This window comes from Cavia porcellus, unplaced genomic scaffold (assembly GCF_034190915.1).
Source record: "Cavia porcellus strain 051 isolate PalLab524CR breed Dunkin Hartley unplaced genomic scaffold, mCavPor4.1 scaffold_5, whole genome shotgun sequence".
NCBI classification, from domain to species: domain Eukaryota; kingdom Metazoa; phylum Chordata; class Mammalia; order Rodentia; family Caviidae; genus Cavia; species Cavia porcellus.
The window spans coordinates 73,266,417-73,294,101 of record NW_026947488.1 but is presented as its reverse complement, the minus strand read 5'-3'; the positions used below and the strand labels follow the sequence as shown (position 1 = coordinate 73,294,101).

At 33.6% G+C, this 27,685-nt stretch overlaps 1 pseudogene; it reads right to left on the bottom strand.

The window, feature by feature from the left end:
* Positions 1-2,946: 2,946 nt before the first annotated feature.
* Positions 2,947-27,685, bottom strand: part of LOC100714603 (acyl-CoA synthetase short-chain family member 3, mitochondrial-like) — an 83,231-nt pseudogene continuing 58,492 nt past the window's right edge.

Sequence of the window (27,685 nt, the reverse complement as noted above, 5' to 3'; positions counted from 1 at the left end):
CTCCTACCTCAGTCTCCTGAGTGCTGAAATTACCAGATATGCACCACCACACTTGGCCTTTGGAGCTTTAAAAAAAAAGTGCAGTGGATAGAAGCAATTATTGAACACCACCATTTATCAAATGGGTCTGCAATGATAGCATCATTCGTAGTGACTAAACATATTTCTAAAGCTAAGAATCCCTTTACTGTTGGTGAGGAATTGATCTTGCCTGGTGCCAAGAACATATCATGAATTTCTAGGAGAGGCTGGAAAAAGACAAAGCTGATGAAAAAACTTGCTTACATGTATGACATATTCAGTCCTCTCAAAGAATCTAAGGTGTCATTTCAGGGAAGAACAACAAATGAGTTTAAGTTAGAAGATCCACTGTGTGCACTAAAAACAAAATTGGAATTGTGGGGTAATGAGTGTACACTGAGAGTTTTGACGTCTTTCAACCTTTAGCAGAGATTTTGAGAGACTGAGGCCTTTTTTCTCACAGCTATTGCATGATCACTTACTCAACTTCCAAAACAGTATGAACATTACTTGAAGATCTTGAAACTAGGAAGGTATGCGTCTGTTCTCCATTCTGAATAAACCAGGCGAATTGACTTTGTGCTGGAAGTTGGAATGCTTGAGACTGCAAATGACATTGTCTTTAAAAGTACATTAGAGATAACTTCAAATATTCATGCCTTCTGAATTAAAGTCAAGAAAGAATATTGTGAGATTGCAACCAAAGCCCTGAGACTATCTTTGTGAAGTAGATCTTTATGCAATGACAGAAAACCAAACAGATTTTGAAGAAGACCGGACATAAACAAGATACTTCATGGATGACTGCTTCCCATTACTACAGATGGGACCATCTAATGGCAGGAAAAAGGTTCAAGGTTCCCAGTGATTCTATGTACAGTGTTATACAATTATTCAAATAATGTATTATTATATTAATATAATATATAGTATATTCACATTGTATAGAACATTGAGCATTGAACATTGAATATAATTGTGAACCCTAACCAACTTGACTCAACCTAATCCATGGAAAAATTTTTTATTTTCTTTTTTTTGTAAATATATATTTTTTTTACTAGAACTGGAGATTGAACTCATGACTGCCTGCTTACAAGGCAGGTGCTTATGCCATGGAACTAAATCCCCAGCCCCAGATTTTTTTATTTTCAATGAAACTGGACCATGGTGACAAAAAGGTAGGGGTCTACTGCTATATAATATATAAAAGTAAATATATATGTATTACATATTATATATAATGAACATTTTGATTGTTTTTAAAATTTTTATTATTTTTTTGCTAGGTGATTAAACTAGTTTATTTGTAAGTACTATAGTTATGATAATAGAAAAAAAGGAACCCAATAAAAAACATTTCAAGAAAATCAATAGTTTCAAATTATACAGCATCTATCTAGTTGTATTAATTCAGGCTATTAAAATAATCAAAGATAAATATATTTTTCAAGTATAGCAATCAGGGCAGTTTAGGCAAATAGGAATTTACTTTGAGAAACCCCTTATTTTGTAATCTATACTCAAACAGTGCTAATATTTTCAGAATATTTTATACAAGTTGTAAGTAATTTCCACACCACAAATGAGTAAATGCTTGTCTATTGTCACCCCTATATATTTTCTATACCCAAACTATTATGTTAGCACAACATATTCTTGATAATAGTGCTCTCAAATGACTAGAAGATTGAGAAATATTTTTGAGAATCTTCAGATTCATTGGACATGGTACACATTTAGTGATTAAATGGGTTCTTTGATAACTGATGCATGTAGAACTCTAAATAAATCAGTTAATTACCTGCTTTTATCTATTCTAGTTGTTCAGCACATTACCCTAAGCTTATTAAAGATGTTTCAGTTTTCTATTAAAAAGACTTCCTGGTTTTATAGAAGTTTAAATGTGAAGATACATTTTGACATAATTCTTACATGCATCATGATTTGTGTAAAACTTACGGCTTTCACACACACACACACACACACACACACACACACACACAAAGATGGATTTTTGGCTTCTCTTGGAAACCTGAAGCTCTTGCAGCGGGATACCTGTCTCCCTCCTTCCTGTCACACATTTTTCCAGGACCAGGGCGGGCTATCCTTTGATAGAGCAGGTGCTCTCTGGTCTTCAGCATTTTAATACTGACCTGAAATTCCGTCGTGACCTTTCTTCCTTAAGAGCTTTCCTTGCCACTCTACTTCATTTGTGTGTTATTTACTTTACTCAATAACAAAGTCAGGATCATCAAGAAATACGCAGCATAAGAAGCTGAGTCATGAGCCAGGGCTTCTCCTAAGATAAAAATTTGGATTGAGAAACTGTTGGGCTCCCTACAGACATGTGATTTCCCTTGTCTAAGTAACAAATGACCAGAAGGCAAAGTTGTAACCCTGCTTTCCCGCCTTTCTTCAGGAAACATATGGCCCCACTGGTCTCTCTACGTAGACAGTAACTTCAGCTGTCTACATGGTTACCTAAAATTCACTTAAAACAATGTAGGAGCCTAAGCATATTAGTAAATGTTAAGAATTTCTACAGGAACAATTTTAATTATTCTTGACCTTGAATTGTGTTTTAAAATTTGTCAGGATAAGGATATATTTATAAGACCCACTTCCAAATACTGGATATTTCTTGGAGAATAATTTTTTAAAAATCATAAAACAGGTATATTTTTGTTACAGACTGGACAATACAGAGTGAGCCATGTTACAGGCAATTGAAAACAATATGGTTGGGTCAAATCAGACAGGTTCTTTTACTAGTCTTCATTAGATTGGTTCTATAGAAGTTGTACATTTAACATTTCAATTGGCAAGTAATTTCTATGTAAATTTTTATTTCTGGGAATTGGCTAAAATAACTTAATTCCAGCTACAAAATTAACTCAAACCAACTCATAATGGAAGCAAAAATCATGATGACTTTTTCAGTGCTTCTTCTGTGTGCTCCAAAATGCTGGAATCTTCATTTGAGAGAGTTTACGTGGCTTGCCACTGACTGAGGCAGATAGAGTAAAAATTTTTGCCAGACGTGGTTTTGGGAGCTGTTTAACAAACACTGCATTTAGAAAAGCAACAGGTCAATGCCCTGCCTAACGTGTTTCACAATTTCTTGTAAAACGTGTTCTTTTGTTGCATCTATGCACCTCTTCAACACACAGATTGCTAAATTGACAGACTTCAGAGACTCTTCCTTGCCAACCTCTCCACAGTCTCCAACAGTACCATTAGAAAGAATGGACTCTCTGATGCCATTTGCAGAAATCCTGTGACCTGCGACATTTATGACATCATCAATTAGAGACATAACATTCAGGTAGCCCTTTTCATCCATATCACAACATCCGTAGTATCTTAGTATCCAGAAAAATTTTCAAAATATAAATACTTACATGCTTCCTGATTCTTCCAGAGTCCTGAAAAAGTCCGAGTTGGCAATAGCAACTTTACCGCAATATTTCATAAACATTGAGCCTTCAGTTTTTACATGTTATCATCCAAAATCATAACATATCCTGGAACACATTTTCCCGCTTGACCTAGTAGAGGTATTTTAGAGTTACCTAAATCCTATAGATGATGCTCTAACTGGAGCTCTGGTCTCAGTTTGCCACCGAAGGTGTAGGATGGGTTCTCTGAAGACCTTTATAGACCATCCAAGGTCTCCAGATCACATTGGTCTCCGGCCACAAATGTTTTGAATCTTGCTGCTTCCCCAGGGCTGCCCCAGGGTCCTGTTGAAGGATTGCTCTAATTTCAGTTGTAACTATAAAGAAGGCAGCAGCTTCACGCTCTGTAAGAACATGGAAATAAGTGCCAGCATCTGGTGTTCCCACAGGCTTCCCCTCATATAAAACTGCACTGTTTACATGCAAGACATGTCCATAGTATTGTAAGAATGTCCAGCAACACAGCCTAAGTCAAAAGCTGTCCACCACACCTCTCCAGGTTTAAGTCCGTACATGGATGGCAATGTCCAATGTAGCATTACACCATGTCCCCCAGTAGGCCTGACCACATCCTTAGGTAATCCAGTTGTTCTAGATGTGTAAAGAATATACAGAGGATGCTCTGGAAGCATACGAGCATAGTAATGCGATTGGGTTTTTGCCATTTTTTTCTTCCCATTCAACATCGCAACCCAGCACCAAAGGAACCTCTTCCATATTTGGATGATTATATATGAGAACTTTGTTAGGTTTGTGTTGCCCTGTTCTTAGCGCTTCTTCAAGTGCAATGTATTCTACTTTCTATCAGGTGTAATGTCAAATGAGGCTACAACAACCACCTTGGGCTTTGAAAGATCAAAGCAACTACTTAGTTCTTTAGACACAAATTTCCCAAATATGAGACTATAAATATCTCCTATCCTGCCACATGCTAGCATGCATATACTGCTTGTGGGATCATGGGCATGTAGATGACAACAGTGTCTCCTTTTTTGATACTATATTTGATCAAGACATCAGCCAGTTTAGAGACCTGCTCCAGGACTTCCTTACAGGTAACAGCTTCTTTAGTATTTGTAACAAGTTGTCATAGTTGGTAGCAATCATCTCTACCATTTTCAGTTTGAAGATCAATGGTGTTTTAACAGAAGTTAAGCATTCTTTGCACAAAACAGCTGGCACATGGCTAGTGTCTGTTCTCCAGCTTTTTGGTTCAGGGCTTGCACCAGCTGATCTGCTCAGCAGCTTTGCCCCAGAACCTCCTTGGGCTGAAGAGCACTGTGGGGGGGGGGGAGTTTGCAACACTGTAGCCAAGACAGCTTCATCCCTACCTAAGGCCCCATGCCCCTGGCTGCACACCAGAGCTCAGCGAGCTCTCTGTCACCCCGTGACTTCTCTGACTAACGTTTTTAGTATTCCACCTCATTTTGAAAATACATACATATCAAGAATTAACTTACTAATGTTCTTTATTTAACATTAAGGTTTTAGAAATTAAGTTTTTAAAATCAATATGCTGTAAGTAGTACTGATAGAAAAACTTGTAAGCATTATGATTCAATTCATTTAATGTGTTTATTATGTAGAAAGTTTATTAACTTGATGCATAAAACTATATGTTTGTGATTTCAGATTGTCATTTTCTATATGACAAAATCCCATATAAAATGAAATGTTTGCTTGTGTAATACTTAACACTGATAAATTAGGAAAAAATATAGCTGTCTTAGTTTTAAATAAAGAGATTGCCTTGTTGCCAGATTTTTCTGTGCTTACATTTGCTTTAAAAAGAATATTACCGAATGTTTAGCTTTAAGAATAGCACAAAAACTCAATTTATATCTATTTAGTAATACTTATCATACTAAAACTTTATTCTTTTTGGAAATTTTGAAGTGCTTTATTTATATGAATTCTTATTAATTTCCACAATTGATTTCCAACAGAGTTCTTTTAATTTCAAAAATATTATACTATAATTTGTTAAAGGTGTCCAAGGTAGGAAGATGGTGAAAGAAAATCACATTGTTAAGTACGGAGGAGACACACAAAGACCACCATAGTTTTTATTGTACAAACTTCATCACAGGTTTCATGTGAATAATAAAAGCATTGTTCCTCAATACATAAAACTATTCTGACAGGAAAGTATAATTTTTAAATCAATTTTAAGAACCAAATTTGAAACAATAAAAACAGCCTAAGCACTAGATTCTTCTGTTTCTCATGTAGCACAGAGGGAAAGTCTATCACCCATCAACTGTAATCACTAAATATTGAAATTAGTGGGTTACAAACCAGTAGGCCTATGAGATATTATGCATTTTTGGTTGACCTAACAAAGAAGAGTTTCTACATTTTTTAAAAGAAGTGAGAACAAATCAGAAAATATTTTGGTATATGTGGGAAATATGAGATAGTAAAATTTTAGAACTGTATTAAACTCATCCACGTTTATTAATTTACATGCTATCTGTGGTGGCCTTTGAACTTATGATGTGAATGCTTGTGTCCTCCTCAGCCCAAAATCCAACACATAAGGTGATAGTTTTAGGTTTTAGGATCTTTGGGAGGTAATTAGTCCATCAAGGTGGAGCCTTCCTGGATGAATTTAGTGTCCATATAAAACAGACTGAAATGAAACCCTTCATTTCTACTTTCTGAGTACACATTGACGTTCAACCAACTAGGAATCAAAAGTGGGCCCTCAATACACACCAAACCTGTTGGTACTTTCATCTTGGACTTACCAGCATTCAGAGTAGTGAGAAATTAATTTCTGTTGTTTATAAGCTACCCAGTAGTAGATGGTATTTTATCTAGTCACTTAGATGGGCTAAAATAACACTACAAAGATAAATTTGGGTATTTGTCACAGGACCTTCAGTCCTGAAATATTAACTGTATGACCTTCAACAAGAATAGTTTGCCCAGCCCAGCACAGAATGATAAACTTTCCATCATTGCTGCCTCCAATGGAAAATGATGGGTTATGTATGAATCAAAAACAAAATCAAAGAAATAACTGAAATGTTGGAGAACTAGAGGAACAGAATAAAGTGTTAAACTTCTATTGTAACTTTTGATTTATTCTGAGGATAAAGAAAGTATATTCCAATTGCCTCCGCAGCAATAAGACATTTATGGTAATATAATTGGTTTGATCTCCTTAGGTGCCTCCAGTTTGAATATTGTTGGATTACTCCAAACTTTTAAAGAAAAATTTTTAGGACACAAAATGCATATTTAACATTATACTGAACATAACCAGTAATACTAAAAGGCAGTTTCCTACAGAATTTTTGTATATTTATATTCTATTTGGTTTGCAATATTATAAGACTTAGGTGTGAAAGTTCTGTTTCTTGATAATTCAGAAGTGTTTTTTTTTTGTTTGTTTGTTTTGTTTTGTTTTGTTTTTTGGTCTGTGCTCTGAAACAAGTAAAACTTAAGACTCACATTAGTATTGTCTAGTCTCTGGAAGTTTCATAGAATTTCTTTATGAAAATATCTGGCAACGATGCTTATGTGAGTAGTGCTATTATAACTTTTTTTTCTCCTTTGTCTATGGAAATTAGTCTATTTAGGATTTCTATTTCTTCTGTGATATTATTAAAATTATTACACTACCTATTGAATTAGTCAGGGTTTTACTCAAGAAAACAGATATAACATGAGATACACAAATGTATAAGAAATGACAAGAGTGGCTTGCCATGGTCAGCCAGAGTCGGATGAGGAAGCATGCAGAGAGTGTCTGCATACTAGAGGCCGAAGGGTTCAGTCCAAGGTCTGGAGTTCACCCTGGTGTCTCAAGAAGTCCACTCCAGCAGGCTGATGGGTCTGCAACAGAGGGCCAAAAGCTCTACAGTGGAGGGCTGAAGGGTCTATGCTGGAAAGCTGAAGAGTCTACACGGGAAGCCAGGAGACGAGGTCCAAACCAAAGATAAAACTGGAGCTTCTCCCAATAATGGAATGGAACTGTGTTTCCTCCTTCCCTTTTATACCACCCAGATGATGAGCCACCCGGGGGGTCTTCTTCTGCACCCTTAGAATGTAGAGTTGCTAAACCCATTTAGTGAAGTTTCTAAGTATCTTAAGTTGACACAATCTATTGACCACCTCACCTATTTATCTAGATTTTCAAGTATGTTTTCCTTGAGTTATAAAAACAAGTAATATACAGAGTCCACCAAAAATGTGTACACACTTCAGGAAAAGAAAAATAGTATGATGGTTTTTTTTTTGTCTTTTTTCCTTTTTATCGGTACCGGGGATCAAACTCATGACTGCCTGCTTTCAAGGCAGGTGCCTATTCCCCTGAGCTAAACCCCCAGCCCCAGTATGATGTTTTTTCAACAGACAGTATCACCCTTATATGGGAAGGAATAGGGAATGTGTATTACAAAAATTAACTACATTGTCAGCTTGAGAGAAGAAATTGAAAATGCTTGTACAGTACTTAAATTATGAAGGTTATCCAGTCAGAATTCTGTCATACTATTAAGTGTCTGGGAGTAAATAGCTACCACTTTGCATACTTCTTGTAATTGTAGATGACAAAGGAAACTTGCATTAATCTTATGATGTCTCAATAAATTTAGCATTAAAATACTTATGATACTTTTTCCTTTCCTGAAACGTGTATACATACTTTTGGCAGATTCTGCACGTTCATACACATATATGTGTGTGTGTTCATGTGTTTCAATGATTATTTCTAACTCATTAGTTTTTATTTTATTTGTGCTTTCTGTCATTTCAAAATTTAAGTTGCTGATGGAGTTTTTAAAACTTTTTCATGGTTTAATTTTTTGTTCCCTTCTATTTCATAGCATTATGATAACAAACTGTTATCTGCACTGTTTTTGGCTTACAGAGATTCCAGAAATTATAGAACAAAAGATTCAAGGCCATGTCTACATTATTTGGTTGACAGAATGGCTGAATGTTATAAGATTATTGTTTTACATCTGTAATTTTTCTTTTTTGGTACTGGGGATTGAACTCACGACCTCACGCTTGCCAGCCAGGTGCTTGTGCTGCTGAGCTAACCCCCAGCTCGATGTGTCTGTATATTGTGAGGAGGATTTTTAGCTACCTTTGGTGACGAGAAGTCTCCTGATTAAGATTCCTTTATAGGGCATAATTTTCTGTATTGTTCTTGGCTTTAACTAACAGAAAATGATATAAAAGGAAAAAGAAAAAATGGGAAGCCTAAAACTTCACCCATTTATAAGAACCAGACCTAGTTTTTCCAAAAGAGATAATATATGTATTGTTTTCTAATTCAATTTTTTTCTGCCATTTAATATAATCAGACAGTGCAAGAGGTGTTATACTTTCTGCTTTTAGCTTCTGTTTTCTATAAAACAAAGACAAGTTTTTAAAGAGTACTTTGTTCAGTATTCGATAGATCAGATATTTGGCACTCAAAAGTAGCAGCCAGAAGTTCTTTTCACTGCTTTAAAGCATTTCTTTGTCTAAGAGAAGAAAATATTGGGATTTTATGATGAACGTTCTTTTGCCTTTAATGAAATACAATAATGCCATCTGTCTCTATTATTTGTCCCCATCCTGGCTAATGACCTCAGTGTTTGGAATGGGTGCTTTGTGAACCATCACTGTAGTTCTATGGAATTTGTCACTTATTTTAGTGATTAGTTGCTTTCTCTTTGGGATCTGACCTCAGGATAAAAATGTTTATCATTTAAACATCTTGGTTGGGGTACTGCTGTATGCTGTTATAGCTTCCAAAATCCTGAAAGCTTTTAATTCAGCCCCTGAGTTTATTTCAGCTCTCTCTCTATATATAAGTACCGCGCGCTAACTGATTGCGCCACTGGAACATTTTCAGCCCTCTACCCCTAATGTAACCTGTCGCCAACAGCAGAATGAACCCCCAAAGATTTTTAAACCTAAGGTTTTGAGGATCATTCTCAAATTCTCTTGAATTTGAACCAAGTATCACGACTGAAATAGATCTTCTTCTATGGGCAGAGTTAACGAGCTGCTGAACCAAACATCTCAATCCTGTGCTGGACTGCGGACTTTGTGAGTCTATATCCTGAGAACTGGAAATTAGATCTTGAAATTGAAAGCACTCAACGTATTCATTAGATGTCAATAAAGAAACTTTGGCTGATGTAAATTTTAAAACGCTAAATCTTAGCACTATTATTATTTAGCAATGTGTTGAAAATTTTGCTTGCACAAAAATAATAAAATCAGAAATAAGGATATTTAATTAGGAATGTAAACAATTTTTTTTTTTACAAATTGTATCTAAAATATTGCATGAAAGACAACTCAAAGCATCTAAAATAAATGAATTGTATTTTGGAAATTGTTTTAGATCATGTTTATAGTCAATAAGTATATATGATAGGGAAGTAAAAAATATCACTTGTAATAGTTTTCTTAGAAAAAGGCTTTGGAACTATCTCATTTATTAAAATTTTATGTTATTAAATGTCTAAAATATTATTGAGAAAATTTATTAAACATTTTAAATGATATGAAAAATGTGCTTTTGTAAGTGTGACTACGAAAATATTACACAGACTATTATTCTTGAAGTAACTGAATTGAATTTGCCAATAGGAACATGATTCAAACACAGTGTCTTAGCTACTTTTTACTGGTCACGAGACCAAACACCTGATGCCAAAAGCTGGGAAAGGAAAGGTTTATTTCTTACAGTTTTTGGAGGTTTCAGTCCATAATCAGTTGGCTCCAAGGCAGGGTGGCATGGCAGGGCTGCAGCAAAGTTACTGGCGGCTACAAAAAGCAAGGCAGAAAACAGCAAGAGAATGAGGCACACCTTCCTGCCATTACATTACATCCTGGCTCCACCCCTAGGCCAGTGTATCACTCACAACCCCAATTCAAAAGCTAGACCTTGAACCAATCACAAATGCGCAATGCAAATACATGAGGCGTGGGGGCCACCAACATAAACCATCACACAGAGTATAGATGAATTTAACATTAATTGCCTTTAAGTTTTGAACTATTGCTATTTTTCTTTCAATTTTTTCCATATTTTCAAAAATTTATATCATTAACATATTTTGCAATTTGAATATAAGTTTAGAATCTTTTTAAAAAATCATGACGTTTGAATGTAAAAATACAGTTATAACAATTAGGAAAAATTAATTATGCTAAATTTAAGTAAGGATGTGGCCATTTTCTAAATACTAGACGTGATAACTCTTAAACTTATATAATTTTTAGTAATTATAAATGTCTTCTCTTCTTATCCTAGCCCTACATTGTTTTGAAGAGAATGCTAAACATCATATTATTTCAACTTCATCTATTCTGGAATATATTTCAGAAGAATCCTCTTTGAAATAAAACCATCCTATCATCATCAAACTTCTTACTCTTATGGAGAAGGTAAGTCACTATTCAAATTAGTTTTCTCCTGATTGTTTTTGCATTGTCAGAATTCAGATATGATATATACAGTACAATGGTTGGCATGTCTCTAGTCTCTTTAATTTATAGATTTTTCCCTTATCTTTTTTGGCTTGAACTTTTTTAACTTGAAATTCAGTTTTTGAACAAACTATGTCTTTTAACAATTGTTTAAAAAATTAAACAATTTTTTCAGAACATCCAGTAATTTGATTTGACTCATTAAAACTGTGTTTTTCAACAGTTTTCATTTTTCTTTCTGTTTTGACATCAATGGCTGTTTATAGATACTATAAAACATACAGAAAATATCATGACACTCTTATTAAGATATTGGATAATTTGCTTTCCCTTTGTATCTGAGGTTACTCCACTGATTTTTTTTTTGTAACCAGTACAATACAGTAGATGTAGTGCTGTGAAACCTTTCAAAGTAAGCCACGAAAAGTCACTCACCTTTCACCTGACTTTTTGGGATGCTCTGTCCAAAGCAACTACCTGTCTCACATCTGACACCCCACACCGATCCCACTTTTCTTAGGGACATAGAGCAATGCATGAAGTCAACTTTGGTTGTAACACCTGGAAGAAAGGTGCTACTGCCATTTAGTTAGTAGAAGGCAGGGATACTGCTAAGCCTTCTACAAATACTGAAACAGGGAAATCATTGAATACAACAAAGATTCATGCAGCCCAAATTCCAGTATGTGAACACTGAGTAAAATTGTTCTAAGGGCAGCCAGCTTCTGAATAAAAATTAATACTTTATCCCACTGTGATGAAGAATACAACTCTAGATTTTTGAGTCAAGTTTCAAGAACCTCTTAATTAAGAGAGCTTTTAGCCTTCAACTGTCAGCCATGAGTGAGTTGAACATTTGTCCACTTGAGTTTTCAGATCACTATAACCTTAGCTAATATTTGCTTGAAACTGAGAAACCCAAGGGAGAAATGTTCACTTAGGTCCTTCCTTAAATCCTGGTTCACAGAATCATGCAATAAGAGTGTACTAATTCAATAGGGACTGGAGTAATTGGTTAAATAAGAGTAATAGAAATTAATCATTCTCTAAATTCATTTACAGGTTGGGAGTCATAAAATGGATATAATTTTATTATTCTTTTATTTATGAACTGGAGTAGTTTTATAAAGAGAATTTCCTCAGTTTTATATTTGATTATGTAAAGCACAGTTTGTATAAAAATCAATATAAATACTTGACTTTATAATGCAAAACTGAAATATCTTTATAATATAACTATAATATAACTATGGAAAAATCTTTAAAGAAATTATTTTTAAAGAAATTCTGTAACAGCAAGAAGTGAGCATTGCTAGATTATTTAAAAAGTATATGGTTACACTGACAGCTGACCTTCCAACAGTCACAATGAAAAGCAGATGTCAACAGATGATGATTTCCATTTGTTGAAAGGAAATAACTGTCACACAAAAATTCTATGTTCAATGAAATCACCTCTTAAGAGAAAACATGAAATAGAGTAATGATCACATTCAAATTTATGATCACAATAAAAAGTATTTAACACATATAAAATTGCTAATTGCTTTTTTCTGTTAAGTAAGAAAGCAGTCATTTCCAGCTTTGCATGTAGCTGGCTCACAGGTAGGCAGGGTTAGGTGACTCAGTTACGGTCAACTGAGAGTGGAGCAGGTGGTGCGCTAATGCTGAGTTGAGCCATACAATGTTGTGATGGTTATGTTTGTCAATCTGCTGAGTTTAGAAGCTGTGCGGGAGATTAGTAAAGCACAATTCTGGTATTTCTGGGTGGGGCATAACCTTTGGGTATCCATTTGGTTCCTTTCTCTGATTTTTCCTTCTCTGTTCTGCTTCTGGGTAACCATGAATTAAGTATCTTTGCCCCATCACAGCATTCTGCTACGATGTGCTTGCTTTGCAGCCAACTGACCATGAACTGAACCCTGTGAAATCATGGACAAAATAAAGCCATTCTTCTTTAGGTTGTATGTCAGATATTCGGGCCAAGAAATGGGAAGGCTAATACAAATGTCTTGTGTAAACTTTAATGTTCTGTTTATTCTTTTTTATTTTATTTTTAGTATCGAGGATCAAACTCATGACCTCACACTTGTCAGGCAAGTGCTTTTGCCACTGAGCTAAACCCCCAGCCCCTGTTCCATTTTATTCCTCTCTGTGATTTTAAGAAAATAAATTCCTGAGTCAAGTTTCAAGAAGCTGTTTAGAATTGCTTCCAAATTAACATAGAACTGTAACATAAGCAAAGTATATTTTTAAAATGGTAGCTTCTGTAATTTGGGGCATTATTTAAAAAACAGAGATTAATTTCTCAGACTAATGCAAAGTTGACAACTGGTAAGATTGAAATTAAGTGATAGCAGACATGGAAAAATCTGTTTTTCAGTAACAAAGTATTGGGAAAACTGTCAACTGGAGTAACTTGAGAGGTAGTGCTTCTATATACAGAGAAAGGAAGCATTCTTCCAAATGGAGCAGTGAAAAACAAACAAACCTTAGTGTGTGTTGGCTATCATTAGCAATGTTGAGATGATAAATTTGAGAAAATATTAGAAGGTTTTGGTATCATGAATAAAAGGAAGCTTTAAAAGTTCAGAAATTTAGAATTAACAGGATTTGAAAGCTGTTTCTAAATATCAGTTTTAAGAGTTACTATCAGTTTTAAGAGTAACTAGAATCCTGGGAAAAATTAAGTCAGTGAAATGAAGTACTACTATATCTTAATCTGACTTGTGACTCCTTGTGTGCCTGACACCATTGGGGAGTACCAGGTAGACACACAGGCTGAAGGAAGAAGCAGCTTTACCACATGCACTCCTGGACAGCAGGGTAGCCTCAGTGTAGCTGTGCAGATCTGGAGAAGCCTGCCGTATGTCCTGTAACCTCCCTGAGGACCTGGGGTTGGAGAAATCCAGTTGCCTGACCAGTTCCCTTACACTGTGGAAGGGCAGACAATGTGGGAAGTGTCTGGGACTCCACAGCTGGCTTACTGGAAGGAAATCAGGAAAATGTCAAGATGAAAGAACAAAAGACACTCTCAGACTTCCAGCCCACACGGAACAAGTCTGGGAGGTAAAACCATGGAAAAAAAATGATAAAATCTCCAAAATGATAGCAACTGAAATAAAGAAACAAATTCATGAGACTGTAAATGTAGTCAGATCACAAATAATATCTCAGGTAAAAGAAGAAACCACAAACATAATGAAAGAACTGATGAGCATATTTAAAGATACAGATAAAAAAGAGGAGCATAGGAAAATGATGGAAACCTTGAATGAACAATATAGGAAAGATTTACAATACATGAAGCAGACTTAAAGAGATATCCAGGTAATTAAAAGGTCAGTCAAAAGCTAGCAAAACCACTTGAAAGAAATTGAATATAGATTTTCAGACCTTGAAGACAGGATCACAGCTAGCAATTGTGAAAAGAAATATCTCTATAAATAACAAAGAACCAGGAAATAACTTTTAAATGGCAGCAAGATTACACAAAGAAAAGTAATTTAAGAGTGACAAGTGTCATCAGAAAAGCAGGAGTCAACACAAATGACATGAAAAAACTTTTCAGAAGTAATAGCAGAAAACTTCCCAACATGAAAAAAGGACCTAACATACAGATAAGTGAGGCATATAGAAATTCAACTATCGATAGTAAAAAAAAAATTACACCCAGACATGTAATAAGATCCCAGAAATTCAGGACAAGTTATACAAAGACAAACACACAAAAATAAAATCCGCAGGTCACCTATAAAGGAAAACCCATTAGAATCATGGCTCACTTACTGATACAAACCATCAAGTCAAGAAGCTTGGAGTGCAATATTTAAAATTCTGAAGGAAAACAACTTCCAACCCAGACTGATGCACCTTGCAAAACTCTCTTTCAACATCGATGGGAAAATAAGATGCTACCATGATAAAGAACAATTGAAGCAATTCATGACCACCAAACCAATCCTAGAGAGAGTGCTGAAGGATATTCTAGAGAGAGATAAAGATGACCATGGTTCCAGGAAAAGCAGCAGAGGGGATCACCGAAGAGGACAGGCAATTGAATGAAGGGGAAAAGTGGAGGGCCAACAACAGGAGGATAGCATAGCAGAGATGAACCAATGTATGTCAGCTGTAACAATTAATGTAGATGGCCACAATTCATCAACAAAAAGAAACAAGGAGAGTGGAACAGAAAAAGATCAATATACTGTATATAAGGAACACTTTTAACTCAAAAGCAAATTCATAGACTGAAAATCAAAGGAAAAAAACTCAATTGTTCCATGTGACAGAACAGAAAAAACATCAAGGGTAACTTGCCTATCAACCACAGAATGGATATGAAAGATACAGTATTTTCATACAGAGGAAAACTACTGAGCTATAAAGTAGGATAATCTCAAGGCTCTTGAGATTGCTCTCACAGGTGAAATTGTTTGGACTCATAAGATTGAACACTCTATTATCTCCCTAGCATAAAAACTGATGTAGTTAATGAGATCAATAAAGCACAATAGATATGAAAGTGATAGAGGAGGACATGACTAAAAAGAGGAAGTTTTAACTACTGTTAATTTCCTATTATCTTGTTTTGATTCTTGTATTGTTTTCATAGTTTTGTAAGGTTTGACTTATTCTGTCTTGTTTTGTTAGATTGTACTGTTTCTGATGGTATGGGGAGTTATTTTGGAGATAATGGGATGTATTGTTGATTTCCTATTATCTAATTTTAAAGACCTATAATGCTTTTATTATTTTGTTTTGATTGATTTTATTACTGAGTTTTGTTTGACTTATTATGTGTGACAATGTAGACAGACATTTTGAAGAAAACAAGAGACATCATGGAAGCCATTGTTGATTTCATATCATCTTGTTTTGAAGTCCAATAATGCTTTCAGTCTTCTGTTTTAATTGGTTTTATTTCATTTTGTTTTATTTGATTTTATTATGTGTGATAGTATGGACAGCTATTTTGATAAAAGCAAGAGCCATTATGATAGCCATTGTTGATTCCCTATTATCTTATTTTGAAGTCTTACGATGTTTTCATCCTTTTGATTGATTTTACTGTTTTGTTTTGCTTGATTTTATTATGTGTTATGATATGGACAGCTATTTTGAAGAAAACACAAGACATTATGGTAGCCATTGATGATTTCCTCTTGCCCTGTTTTGAAGCCTTTTATTGCTTGCATTGTTCTATTCTGATTTGCTTTGTTGTGTTTTATTTTGTTGGGTTTTCTTCTCTTTAAAATAAAATTTAAAAAAGAAAGAAGAAAATCATGAATTTTAGAAAAAAGCAAAGATGACTGAAAAGAAAGTTGAGTGGCTACTAGAATATAAAACTAAGTGGAAAGAAGAAAAAGCAAGTTTCTGAAAAATTTACATTACTGAGGAAATCACAAGCTTCAATCTAAAGTTTTGATTATTGAGGACATAAAATTGTATTTGCTAATGTAGCCTAAGAAGGAAATGAGTTGTAAAATATGTACAGCCCAAATAAGGCATATTTTCTACTATCCTTATTAGATATGAAGGATAATTGAAAATAAACAATCCTGTAGAAGGCAAGAAAAGGGCCATCTTGGAAAGTGGACGAAGATAGCCAGAAAATAGATTTTGGTCTAGTCTTAGAAATTCCTAATCCTATGGTGTGAACCTTCACAATACCACATTCTGTTTGGATTTCTGCCTTGCCATGAATCACTACTCTGTTCTTCTAGGTTCTTTTTCATATGGGAATCCTGATTTCAATCAACCTCTCCCTGTTAAATTACAGTATGCACAGTATAAAAAGAGTGAAAAATACCTATTCTTTCAGATCACACTTTCCAGAAACAAAACAGTCTACATCAAAGCCTGACAGAGCAGATATAACCTATACCATAAAATCTTCATGACTATTATCTATCATTGAAGTAGATGTTGAGAATAGTATTCTCTGAAGCATTCTTACTAGGCACATTTCCACATTTAACATGTAAGAAAATTGACTCAATAACATGATTTTTAAAAGACCTTTCTCTCTATGTGTACACAGTATGTTTACTAAATTCTAGTGGAAAAAACCAATATTAAGGTTAGACATGTTGATGCAGTGTGATATTCATACAACTCAAGAGAATTAGTTTAAAAATAAACCACAAAAATTGAGCTTATCATATCAGGAAAAAACAAATTTTCTGTTTTACTTTCCAGCCTTTTGTGCTACCAGTACTGTCAGTGAGTCATCATATGCAAAGCAATGTAGACCACAGGTGTTGATGATGATCACTTATATATTATCACACTGTTCCAAAGCTGCACCTTGATACTTATTCCAGATTTAGCTATTTTTATTTTAATTGGTACTTACAGAGATTTTGTATCTATCCCGCTGACATGGTCCAGCAGGTGAGGCAGAGAAATGCTTTCTGTCACAGTAAAAATGAAAACAAAATAACTAACATCTATCAATGATAACATGCAATTGCTGCTACTCTTTTGTTGACTCACATATTTAATAGATGGGAGAACTTGAACTTGTACTTTTTCCCACATGAAAAAAGTATTGAAAACTGCTCACAAACTAGTATTAGGAATAGGTAAGAAATATTAATATAGTTCAATACATGTTGGTTTTGATGTTTTCTTCACAGTAATAAATTGGACAGTTATTGATCAAATCAGTAAGTCAATGGTTAGAACACAAATGACAACTTAAAAAATAGTGCTAATTTAGTGGTCATTGAAAATATTTGTATATTTATTTTGTATTTCATCCTTGCTCTCAAACTAACACACACACACACACACACACACACACACTTAACACAGTTTATATAACTGTTATAACAGAAATTAGTATCACACACCACAGTTTACGTAACTAAAATAGTCATATTTTACATGAGAGCTTGATATAAAGATACTGTAAATAATACTTTATATTTATTTATGATGCAGTCTTTAGTTTATAAATAACTATAATACACATGTGTGCTACACTCCATAAGGCATTTTAAAATCATTAACCATACATTTCAATAGTCATACTCTCCAGCTGATTTCTTTTTCTATTGAGTTTATTAGAGTAACTTCATTACTGGCTTGTTAGTTTACTGGAAATTGTGTGTATGTCACTGAAGTTAAATTTTTATTCTGTATTCCTTCATCAGTCAGTGCCAAACATCTGAATTTTTGAATTACAAGTACTAACAAGTTATAAAAAGTAGAATGCACTAATCCAAAGGAGCTCCATATTAATTTTATTATTAGAAAGAATGCAGATTATGTATTTTAAAACACTTCATGCTATTAAAATGAGAAACTTAAACCCTTTTTGCTGAATTCTTTTCATCAGGTTATCAGTCAGAATTATAGCCTAAATTGAAACAAAGGAATAAATGTTATATAAACTTAAATGATTCAGGCCTAGGCTGAACAAATGGATGTCAAAATCTCAGATAGTACAAGGGCAATTACAAGTAAGTATATATATATATGTGTGTGTGTGTGTAGGTACATGTTTGAATGTATAAGAACAAAAGAAGAATTGAAAATTTGTATGCATATATATATGTTGATATATATATATATGATTATATATAACATTGGATATTCAATTTAATGTTAGCGATAGCAGCATTTTTCTAGAATTTTGATGGAATTTTAGTCTCCTAAATAGATGCACCAAAATCCTAACCTCAGCACTTGTACGTTCCTGTTTAGTTAGATTCTTTAAATTAAAATGAAGTCACTGAGTGAACCTATAAATCAATATGACTAGAATCATGATAAGAAAGAGAGAATTACTCAGCCAGCATGTGACAACAGACAGGGAGACTGAAGTGCTAAAGTTATAGATTAAGGAATGTCGAGGATTGCTAGCAATACAGGAATTAGAAAGGAGCAAAGAAAGATTCTTGAAAGTTTCAAAGGGAGCACGGTCTTACAAACACGTTGATGTTAGCCTTCTAGCTTCCTAGCTGTGAGACCATACGTTTTTGTCATTTTAGCATGCTCATTGTATGATCCTTTATTATAGCCATCCCATGAAACTAATACCTCTCTCAACTATCTGAAAAACAAAGCTAAGTTGTGCAGATGCTTATTTAAACAAGTGAGATAGATTCATAAACTTTGTCTCCAAATCTTATTGAAGATTGGAAAAAATATGCAATAAAGAAGTTATCAGGATTTGTGCATTTCTGAATGACACGATAAAATCATTTTATTCCAGGAACAGAAAAGAAGTGCCAAGTTGTGCAAGAGTAGATGCTTGACACTTGCAGCTTAAAGTAGGAAAGGTTGCAAGGGTTAGAGGGTCACGGTTGGCTGGCTGTAAGGTAGAAACGGTATGGGAGAAAATCCTGGCTGAGCTAAGCTGCTCACTCCATGGCAGCTGGCAAATAGAAAGGGAAGAAAGGAGCCAGGGATAAGAAGACCTTGCAGTTCCCAACTCTAGTGATACGTCTAGAAAACCTTAATGTATTCAACTTTGAACTTATTGGTGGATTAATAATTCCATGTGATCCAATTGCTTTCTGAAGCACCAGCTTTGAACACATAAAACTTTGGAGGAATTATTTTTTAACTCCATTTTTATTAGAACATATATGTCATATATTGATCACATTCATCATAGGAATTTGTATGTGCCAAAATATATCTTAATTCTTTTTTTCACATTCCTCTCTCCACCCTTAAACTTCTCTCTTCTCCATTCGCAAATGCTTTCTTTCTATTTTTTCCTTCTATTCTCTTTTTTCTTTTGCCTTCCTTCCCCCCCCCCACTCCTTCCCTCAGTCCTCTTCCCATTTGAAGATATTCATCCTGCTTCCTGATACCTGTCATCCATTTTGGTCCTGTTCATGATTTAGTTTCTCACTCAAGAGAAACAAGACAATATTTAATTGTATGTGTCTAATTTATTTCATTTAAAAGTGTGATCTCAAAGTGAATTCATTTACCTAAAAATGTAACATAGCTTTTTTCCTCTCTGTTTTTGAGATATGCTTTGAAAAAATGTAAGAATTTTGATTCTTTTACTTTGTAAAAGACAAATACTCAACTCTGGTTTCTCTGTTAAATTATTTTTTATTATTTTAGTTTTTAATTTGCAATTGTGTTTGTAGCCAAGATATTAATCCTTGACTCTTTTAAATTCTCAGTGGATGTTTGTACAGTATACATGTGATAGGCTAAGAATTTAAGAATTTTCTAGTTATAGCAGAAAAATCCATTTGGCAATAATCTGTTGGTTTTTAGATAATTACATTGGTACTTATTTTGATATCAAGATTTATCCAGATAAAAAAAGAGTCATCTTGTTACTTATCTATCTATTTGTAGCATTAGTTTATAAATGTTTTTTAGAAAAACATAAATTAGTTGTATCATATTGACATTCCAGTTTCACTACTCTGCTATGTAAAATAGTGTTTTATAATTCAGAGTCACTCTTCAGAACATTTGCTTATATCTTTTACTCCTTTAATTAATTAATGATTTTGTTCAAAGGGATTGATTTCCTGACCTTGAATGCCCTAGGCAAGTTCTCTGCCACTGAGCTATATTCCCAGTCCAACCTGAATTTTCAATGAGAAAACTATTGTATGCTTCTTCAAGTTATTTCATGTTTTACTTGCCTTTTGAAGTCTTTCACCTTGTCAGTATTTTAAGATAATTCTTTTTGTTTCTTCTTTTCAGATTTACTGAATTAATCTTTGAAAAAGAAAGTCTAGAATTGTATTTTAAATAGTGAGAATAAACAGGTTTTCAGTGCAACCAAAATAAAAACAATTTGAAATACTAACATATTTTTATCACATGTGATTATTTCTAATTATACAACTAGGTTTGAATTTTTGAATCCTCTTTTTCATGAACTATAGACATATTATAGCTTAATAAATTACATCATAATTTAGGTTTCAAAAACTTACATTGAATTTGAGTTATTTATTAAATATTACCTTAATTTTCTTCCAATTCTATAGTCATAGAGTACCAAGAAATGTCCCAACTTTTATGATCTTTAGAACATCAGTCAGGATATGCACCAGTCTCTACTTTGGCCACTGTAAAGAGAAAAATAATTTTTTTAAAAAGATATGAAGTATGTAGGTCTTCAGAAAGACAAAGATTCAAAACCAATTTCCAGGAATAATACCAGCAATGAGGAAGGGGTTTAATGAAGAAAGACCCCTTATGCCACAGACCCCTACTGAGAAGCAAAACCCAAGAATGTGATGTTTTTGAGTCTGTGAGTCCTATAACACAGATGTGATTTCTTTACAGCAAACTGTATCTTGCTAGGCTTTTTTATTCTGACTGTACCAACAAAACAGAAGCTCTGTGCAGTGCCTGGCATCATGTGGACGATGTCCAAAACAGACTTGTTTGGGTTTGTCTGGCTGACAGGACTGAGGACACATTACTGAGTAATAATTGCAGAGATAGTAGAAAATTTAAACTCTGTTTTGTACCTTTGGAAGAATATATGTATTATGTCAATATCCACATATCCAGGAAAAGTATTCAAAAGATTATCATCCCCTTTGAGTGATATACACTAAAAGAAAACTGTGGAAAACATTAAATTTATAATTATCAATTATCCTATTTAAATTTGAATATGTGATAATTATAAATCACACAAAATATAAAATTGGAGCCCATTGTTGCATAAGCAATAAATTCTCATTGGTTTCATTAAAATATGGCTTATTAAAGGAAACAGTGCTCATATTTTTAAGTCAACCTCTACACTACAAATTAATACACTTTATCATAAAACATTACTTGATGATTTGGGTTCACTGTAAAAACTATGTGGTCAGTCGCTGAGACAGAAAAAGCATGTTGGTATGGTGAATGATAATAGTATATTGATTAAAAACAACTCAAATGCAGTATTAAGGCATATCTAAATTTTATGCCACTTATTTTAACATAGACTCAGTGTTTAGAGGTGTATTCATATGTAATGTATTCTAAACCTTATTCAATATTCATCTTAAGCTCATGTTTCATAAGTTAGTATGTGGTGAATAGAAATAAGATGATCTCTAACATTTATATTGTTATTTGAGAAATTGGAGTATAAATAAAAACCTCTTCTGAGACTTTCTGTATATTTAATGAAACAAAATCCTCTTCGTCAGGAGAGGTATTTTGTGCTGGGTCATTTAGAGTAGTGCACTTGAGGCAAGACTGGAAGCAAATTCCATGAAAATAACAACTGTAGCTAAAACCCCCAAGGAGGGACAACTGTCCTAATGGATCCTTTTTATATTGCTAATTGCAGCAGTTCCATGGGTGAAAGGAACAACACACAAAACTGGAGGGAGGAAATTTTGAAGCAGTTATGTTTCAGAAAACATCATTTAATAAATTATAAGAAGACTAAAAGAAAGTCAAGCAACTTGAGTGGGTAAATGTGGGTTTATTCCCCAGACAGCCCTTAAAAGATGGGGAATAAAGGAAACCTAGGGTGGACTGCGGATGAAATATTTACAAAACAAACCCCACAGGAAATAATAATTGAATATTTTATATTTTTACTTATTCAACTTTTATGATTTAAATTTTTTCTCCTTGAGTTTAATTATGCTTTCCCCAGGGCAAAAGGCCTTAAAAACTTTGAAAACATAAAGCTATTGTGTTTACCAGGCAGATTTTTATAGCTCTTTTTAAACTGAAGTGTATGTTTTGTTAAAATCTTTTCCCAAGGGTTACTAGTCAGTATTTTTAAGATATCTGCTGTTCCATTAAAAAATTCTTAATACATTGGCCTTTCGGTGATGATTTTTTAAGTTTTCTGAACCCTTCTGGTATTTTTTATCTGATATAACCAAAAATTTCAATATATATACAGCATATGGAAAAAAACATACTAGCTTAATTATAAATATCTTCTAATATGAGAAAACCAAACATTGTGCTTAATACAGGAAATGTGTTTTGGGCCAGTAGTGTTAACTATTCCTTTATTTATTTATCCCAATTGTTGATTAATTTATTATTCTACTGGTTCATTCTTTCATTTGAATACCACTACCATGTGCTACTTATGATGCTAAGAGTTATAAGATAAAGAAATAGCAAAATAAAGAAAAGAAAGAAAGGAGCAAGAAAGAAAGAAGGAAATGAAAGGAAAGGAAGAAAGAAAGAAAGAAAGAAAGAAAGGAAGGAAGGAAGGAAGAGAAAGAAAGAAAGAAAGAAAGCAACCAAGGAAGCTAAACGTTGCCCTAAGCTCTTTCGCTTTACAGTGAAATTCACTCTTTCCTGTTTACACACAAAATAATGGAATATCCTGTGTGTAGAAGTTATAGAAATTTTACAGCATGATTTGTGATGGAACCTAGGTAAAATCTCAGATAGAAAGGGGGAAATATATCAAAAAGACAGCATGTACCAACTCCTTCCTTGCCCCCATCCAAATTTCTAGGGCTATAATTCATTGGCTTACACAAGGCTACTTACGCTACAACTGGAAAGAAATATAGTATATGTTATATACTATAGTATGTATATGCCAGGATAGGTAAAGGAATTTGTTATTTTTGAATAAAATTTATCCTACTTTAATACTATCTGCATAAATGCTCTATTTTTAAATTTGAAATGAAGTGTATTCGTTGAAAGGCAGTTGTTGGAGGCTCCTGGGTAAGCACTCTTTATTCTTCTTAGTAACTCTGACCTCTGCTAAAAACAGTTATCTTCCCTGTCACTTGTGCTGTGCAAAGAAGCTTTAAAAATTAATGCGATTTTCACATTTACTTTAAAGTTATTTATGACTTTTATTTTCACAGATTAGGAAGATAAAAACCATCAAAGGAAAAGTACTCAGAGTTTTTAGTATAAATATGGTAACATGTAAAAAGTAGGTTATTATACACCCATAATCAATTATGTAAAATGGAAAAATAAACCAAAAATTCTGTTTACAGTAATTATCAAAAACTAGTAAATTAAGAATAAATTTAATCAAAGAGGTGAAAGCTGTCTACAACGATAACTAAAAAAAAAAAAAAATCAATGAAGCCGGTTATGGTGGCTCATGCCTGTAACCCCAGCACTTGGGAGGCTGAGGCAAGAGGATTCTTACGAGTTTGAGACGAGTCTGGGCTACAAAGTGAGCTCAAGGCCAGTCTGAACTGCACAGCGAGACCCTGTCTCAAAAAGACATAACAAAAAAATCAATGAAAGGAATTAAAGAGAGTATTGTCTATTAAAATACCAATAACTCTCTTCAAGAAGTAGGAAAACAATAGTAAGAATTGTAGAATCACAAAACTTTGTAGAATGTACAAAAAAATCAGCCAAATAGCCAAAGCTATCTGGAGGGTGAGAAAAGTGGAAGAAAATACGCTGCAAGACTGACTTGAAAATGTACTATAAAACAGTATGCTACAGACACCCAGACCGAGTAGAAACTCCAGGGGCAAGCCCACACACCTACCACCAAGAGATTGTCCACAAAGTGCTAACACTAGCAAATGTCAGTCTTTTTCATAAACAGTAATGGAAAAACCAGATGTTTATAACAGGAAGAAAGAAACTAGATTCCACTCATCGTTACAAAAATTAAACAAAATGATTAAAAAATGAAGTGTAACACTTGAGGTTATGGAAATACTGGAAGAAGAAAACACAGTGAGAATGTTTTAGGTTAATGGAATGGGCAAAAATTTTTTGGAGAAGACCACAAAAGTACAAGAAACAAAAGTAAAGGTAGAAATAGAGAATAACATCAAACAAAAACTTCTATAGAGTAAAGAACACAATCAATAGGGTGAAGAGATAACCTATAGAATAGGAGAAAATATTTGCAAACTATTTCTGAAAAAGAGGTTGGAATTGAGAATATATAAATAACTAAAGGGCAAAAAGATAAATAACTCATTTTGAAAATAAGTAATAAATCTAAGTAGACATTTCATAGCCGAATGCATGCAAATGATAAATAGTCATACAAAAATGCTCAGTATCACTAGTCATTCGGAAAATGCAAGTCAAAACCATCATGAGCTATTACCTTACTCCAGAAAGACTAACAGTAATCAATGCAGACATAGACGCATACAGAAAAGAGAACCAGCACAACGTATTTTTGAGAATTTAAATTATATGGGTATTCTTCAACAAATTAAAAAAAGAAATCACTATATCATCTTGCAGCTCCACTATGGGGTATATATCTAAAGAAATGACATATGTATTTCAAAAAGATTTCTGCACTTCTATGCATAACACCCAAAGATAACCATGAAATAGAAGCAAACTAAGGTTCCATCAACTGATGAATGGACTGGGAAAATGTGGTGCTCATAAACAATGGAATACTATTTCACAATGAAATGCTGTTGTTTTCTACAGCATGGATGGGGGTGAGAAATAATTATTCTAGGTGAAATATTTCACTTATGATTAATGTTCTTCATGATTTCACTCATCCGTTGTGATCTGTAAAGATAGTGTGTACAGACTTTCCATGTTATATCAGATAGAAAATTAAGATAAAAATGATAAAAATGAGAGAATGAAGTGAAAAGATAGGGAAATGTTGATTAATTGGTACTAAGTTACAGTCAGGAGTAAAAAGTTTTGGTGTATTATTGCATAGTCTAGTGAGCTAGGAAAGATCTTGAATGTCTTCAACTCATCATTCAAACATTTATCATTCAAATGATAAATGTTTTAGAAGATAGATGACTGATCAGATTTAGTCAATGTATTCATGTAGAGACATTCCCAGTGGTACCCTAAAAATTATATAATTTTTATGTTTTCATTTATCTATTAAAATAAACAGTAAAAGAAACAGTAAATATGAAGGCAACCTAACCATGGTGATTTATATGTTACATGTATTTGAGATAATTCTATACGCACCAAAGAATCATAGAATGAAACATTTGGTTAATTCTCTAGTTTGATTTTTTAAAATTATCTGATTAAATATTTTTCTTTTGTGTATTTTAATATAAATTAAAGACACTGTTACATAATTCTAAGTCTTGAATATATAAGAATAGAATTTAGTTTCCTGAGTAATCTTAAATATCTGCTGGAGGCTAATATTTATCAGAAAACTTCTAAATTTCAATTCGTTTGACTATGAATTATTGACTAGGGTCCCCATAAAAGTTAGCATGCCACTTAGAATAACATAGCGTAGTCTTGCCGTCACAATTCTTCATAAACAGTCATCTATTTGACTAAATAATTCAGTGTTCATTGTTTTAAGAACATAGCCCAAGGTGTATTTGTTTTCATGAATGCTTATGTTTTCTCATGATGTAATGAAGTGGAAAGAAGTAACATGAGAAAATAGTGTTTGTAAGAGCAAGTGGTGAGCTTTGTCAGTGTAACAATCAAAAAGCCATCTATTTTGAAGAAAATACATATGTGTGTATATACACACATATGTATTGTACATGTATAACACAAACAGACCTATAAATTTATAAAGATTCAAAATGCTTTTAAAATCATCATGACATTTTAATGACAAATTACTACAGTAGAAAAGGTTAAATGCTTGCATACAGCTATTTATTTTCTCATCCTGTATTTGGATGAAGTATTTATAGATGGATTCTTATCCTGACTCCTACTCCATCCATGAATATCTTTTTATTAAAATGAAAGATAATAGATTAATTGTTAAAAATATACAGATTAGTCTCTGGACATGAAGCAGCTCCCTGGGACAAGCTAAGTTTTTAGCATATTGGCATTTTTATAGGATTTATTGCAGAGATTTATCTCTTACATTCACACAGGCACTCACATAAACATATGCAGGAACTATTTGTATACGAAATATACATATGCTTCACCCAAGCATTTCCTATTTTTCTCCTGACACTCTTGACATATTCAATCTTGTAAGTTCCTTATTGGACTCTGAAAATAAAGTGCTCTAAATAAAACAACAGAGAAGACTTGTATTTTGTTTTCTTTTTTCTTGTAAACCAGCCAGCCTTTCTCTATAGAAGCTGTTCTTAGGTCTTGTAGTACAGCTCTGTTGAAAAATTGCACTGGCTTGCCAAATATCTTAATGACTTTTCTCTCAGCAGTTGGTAATGGTGAAATGTTATTCTAGTAACCATAATGTCTCTCATAAAACAATTGCATACAATATGTACTGTACTTCTATTTTAGTGAGCTCTTCTGTCAGAATAGCGGTGCCAGTAACCATTTAGCATTTCATAGCAAACTGCTTACCAGTCCTTCAAGTGTAATATCACAGAAAGGGTGAAGAAATGCGTGATTAAAAACGTTCACTGAGGGTGGACCATTTAATGCAACTCAATGCTGCAAAATAAACCAGCCTTCACATATGTAAGCTCTCATCATATAAATGACAGTTCTATGTGGTCATTTAATTTTACGATCTCAATTCTCGCATATATTGCTCACATAAATATAGTGTTCTCCTGCAGGGAGGTCTGCTGGGTGTTATAAAATCAGTGAGATCTCAATGGGTTCAAATGGACATCTTTTATAATTATTGCTATAAAATTTCTTGACAATGCGTTTTGTTGTCCAATGGCTAAAGAAAACGATTTTCCAAAAGAATGGGTTTCAACAAAGAGAGTAACAGGGCCTGGGAATTTGTTCTTCTATTCACCCATATTTAAATTACCTTCCTTGCTCTCACCTAAGAGCTTCCTTGCTCTTCCAAGTAAGATCTTAAAATGTGGCTTCTTGTTAGAGACAAGCTAGGTTTGAATTGTTTTCTCGTTTGATGAGGTAACATG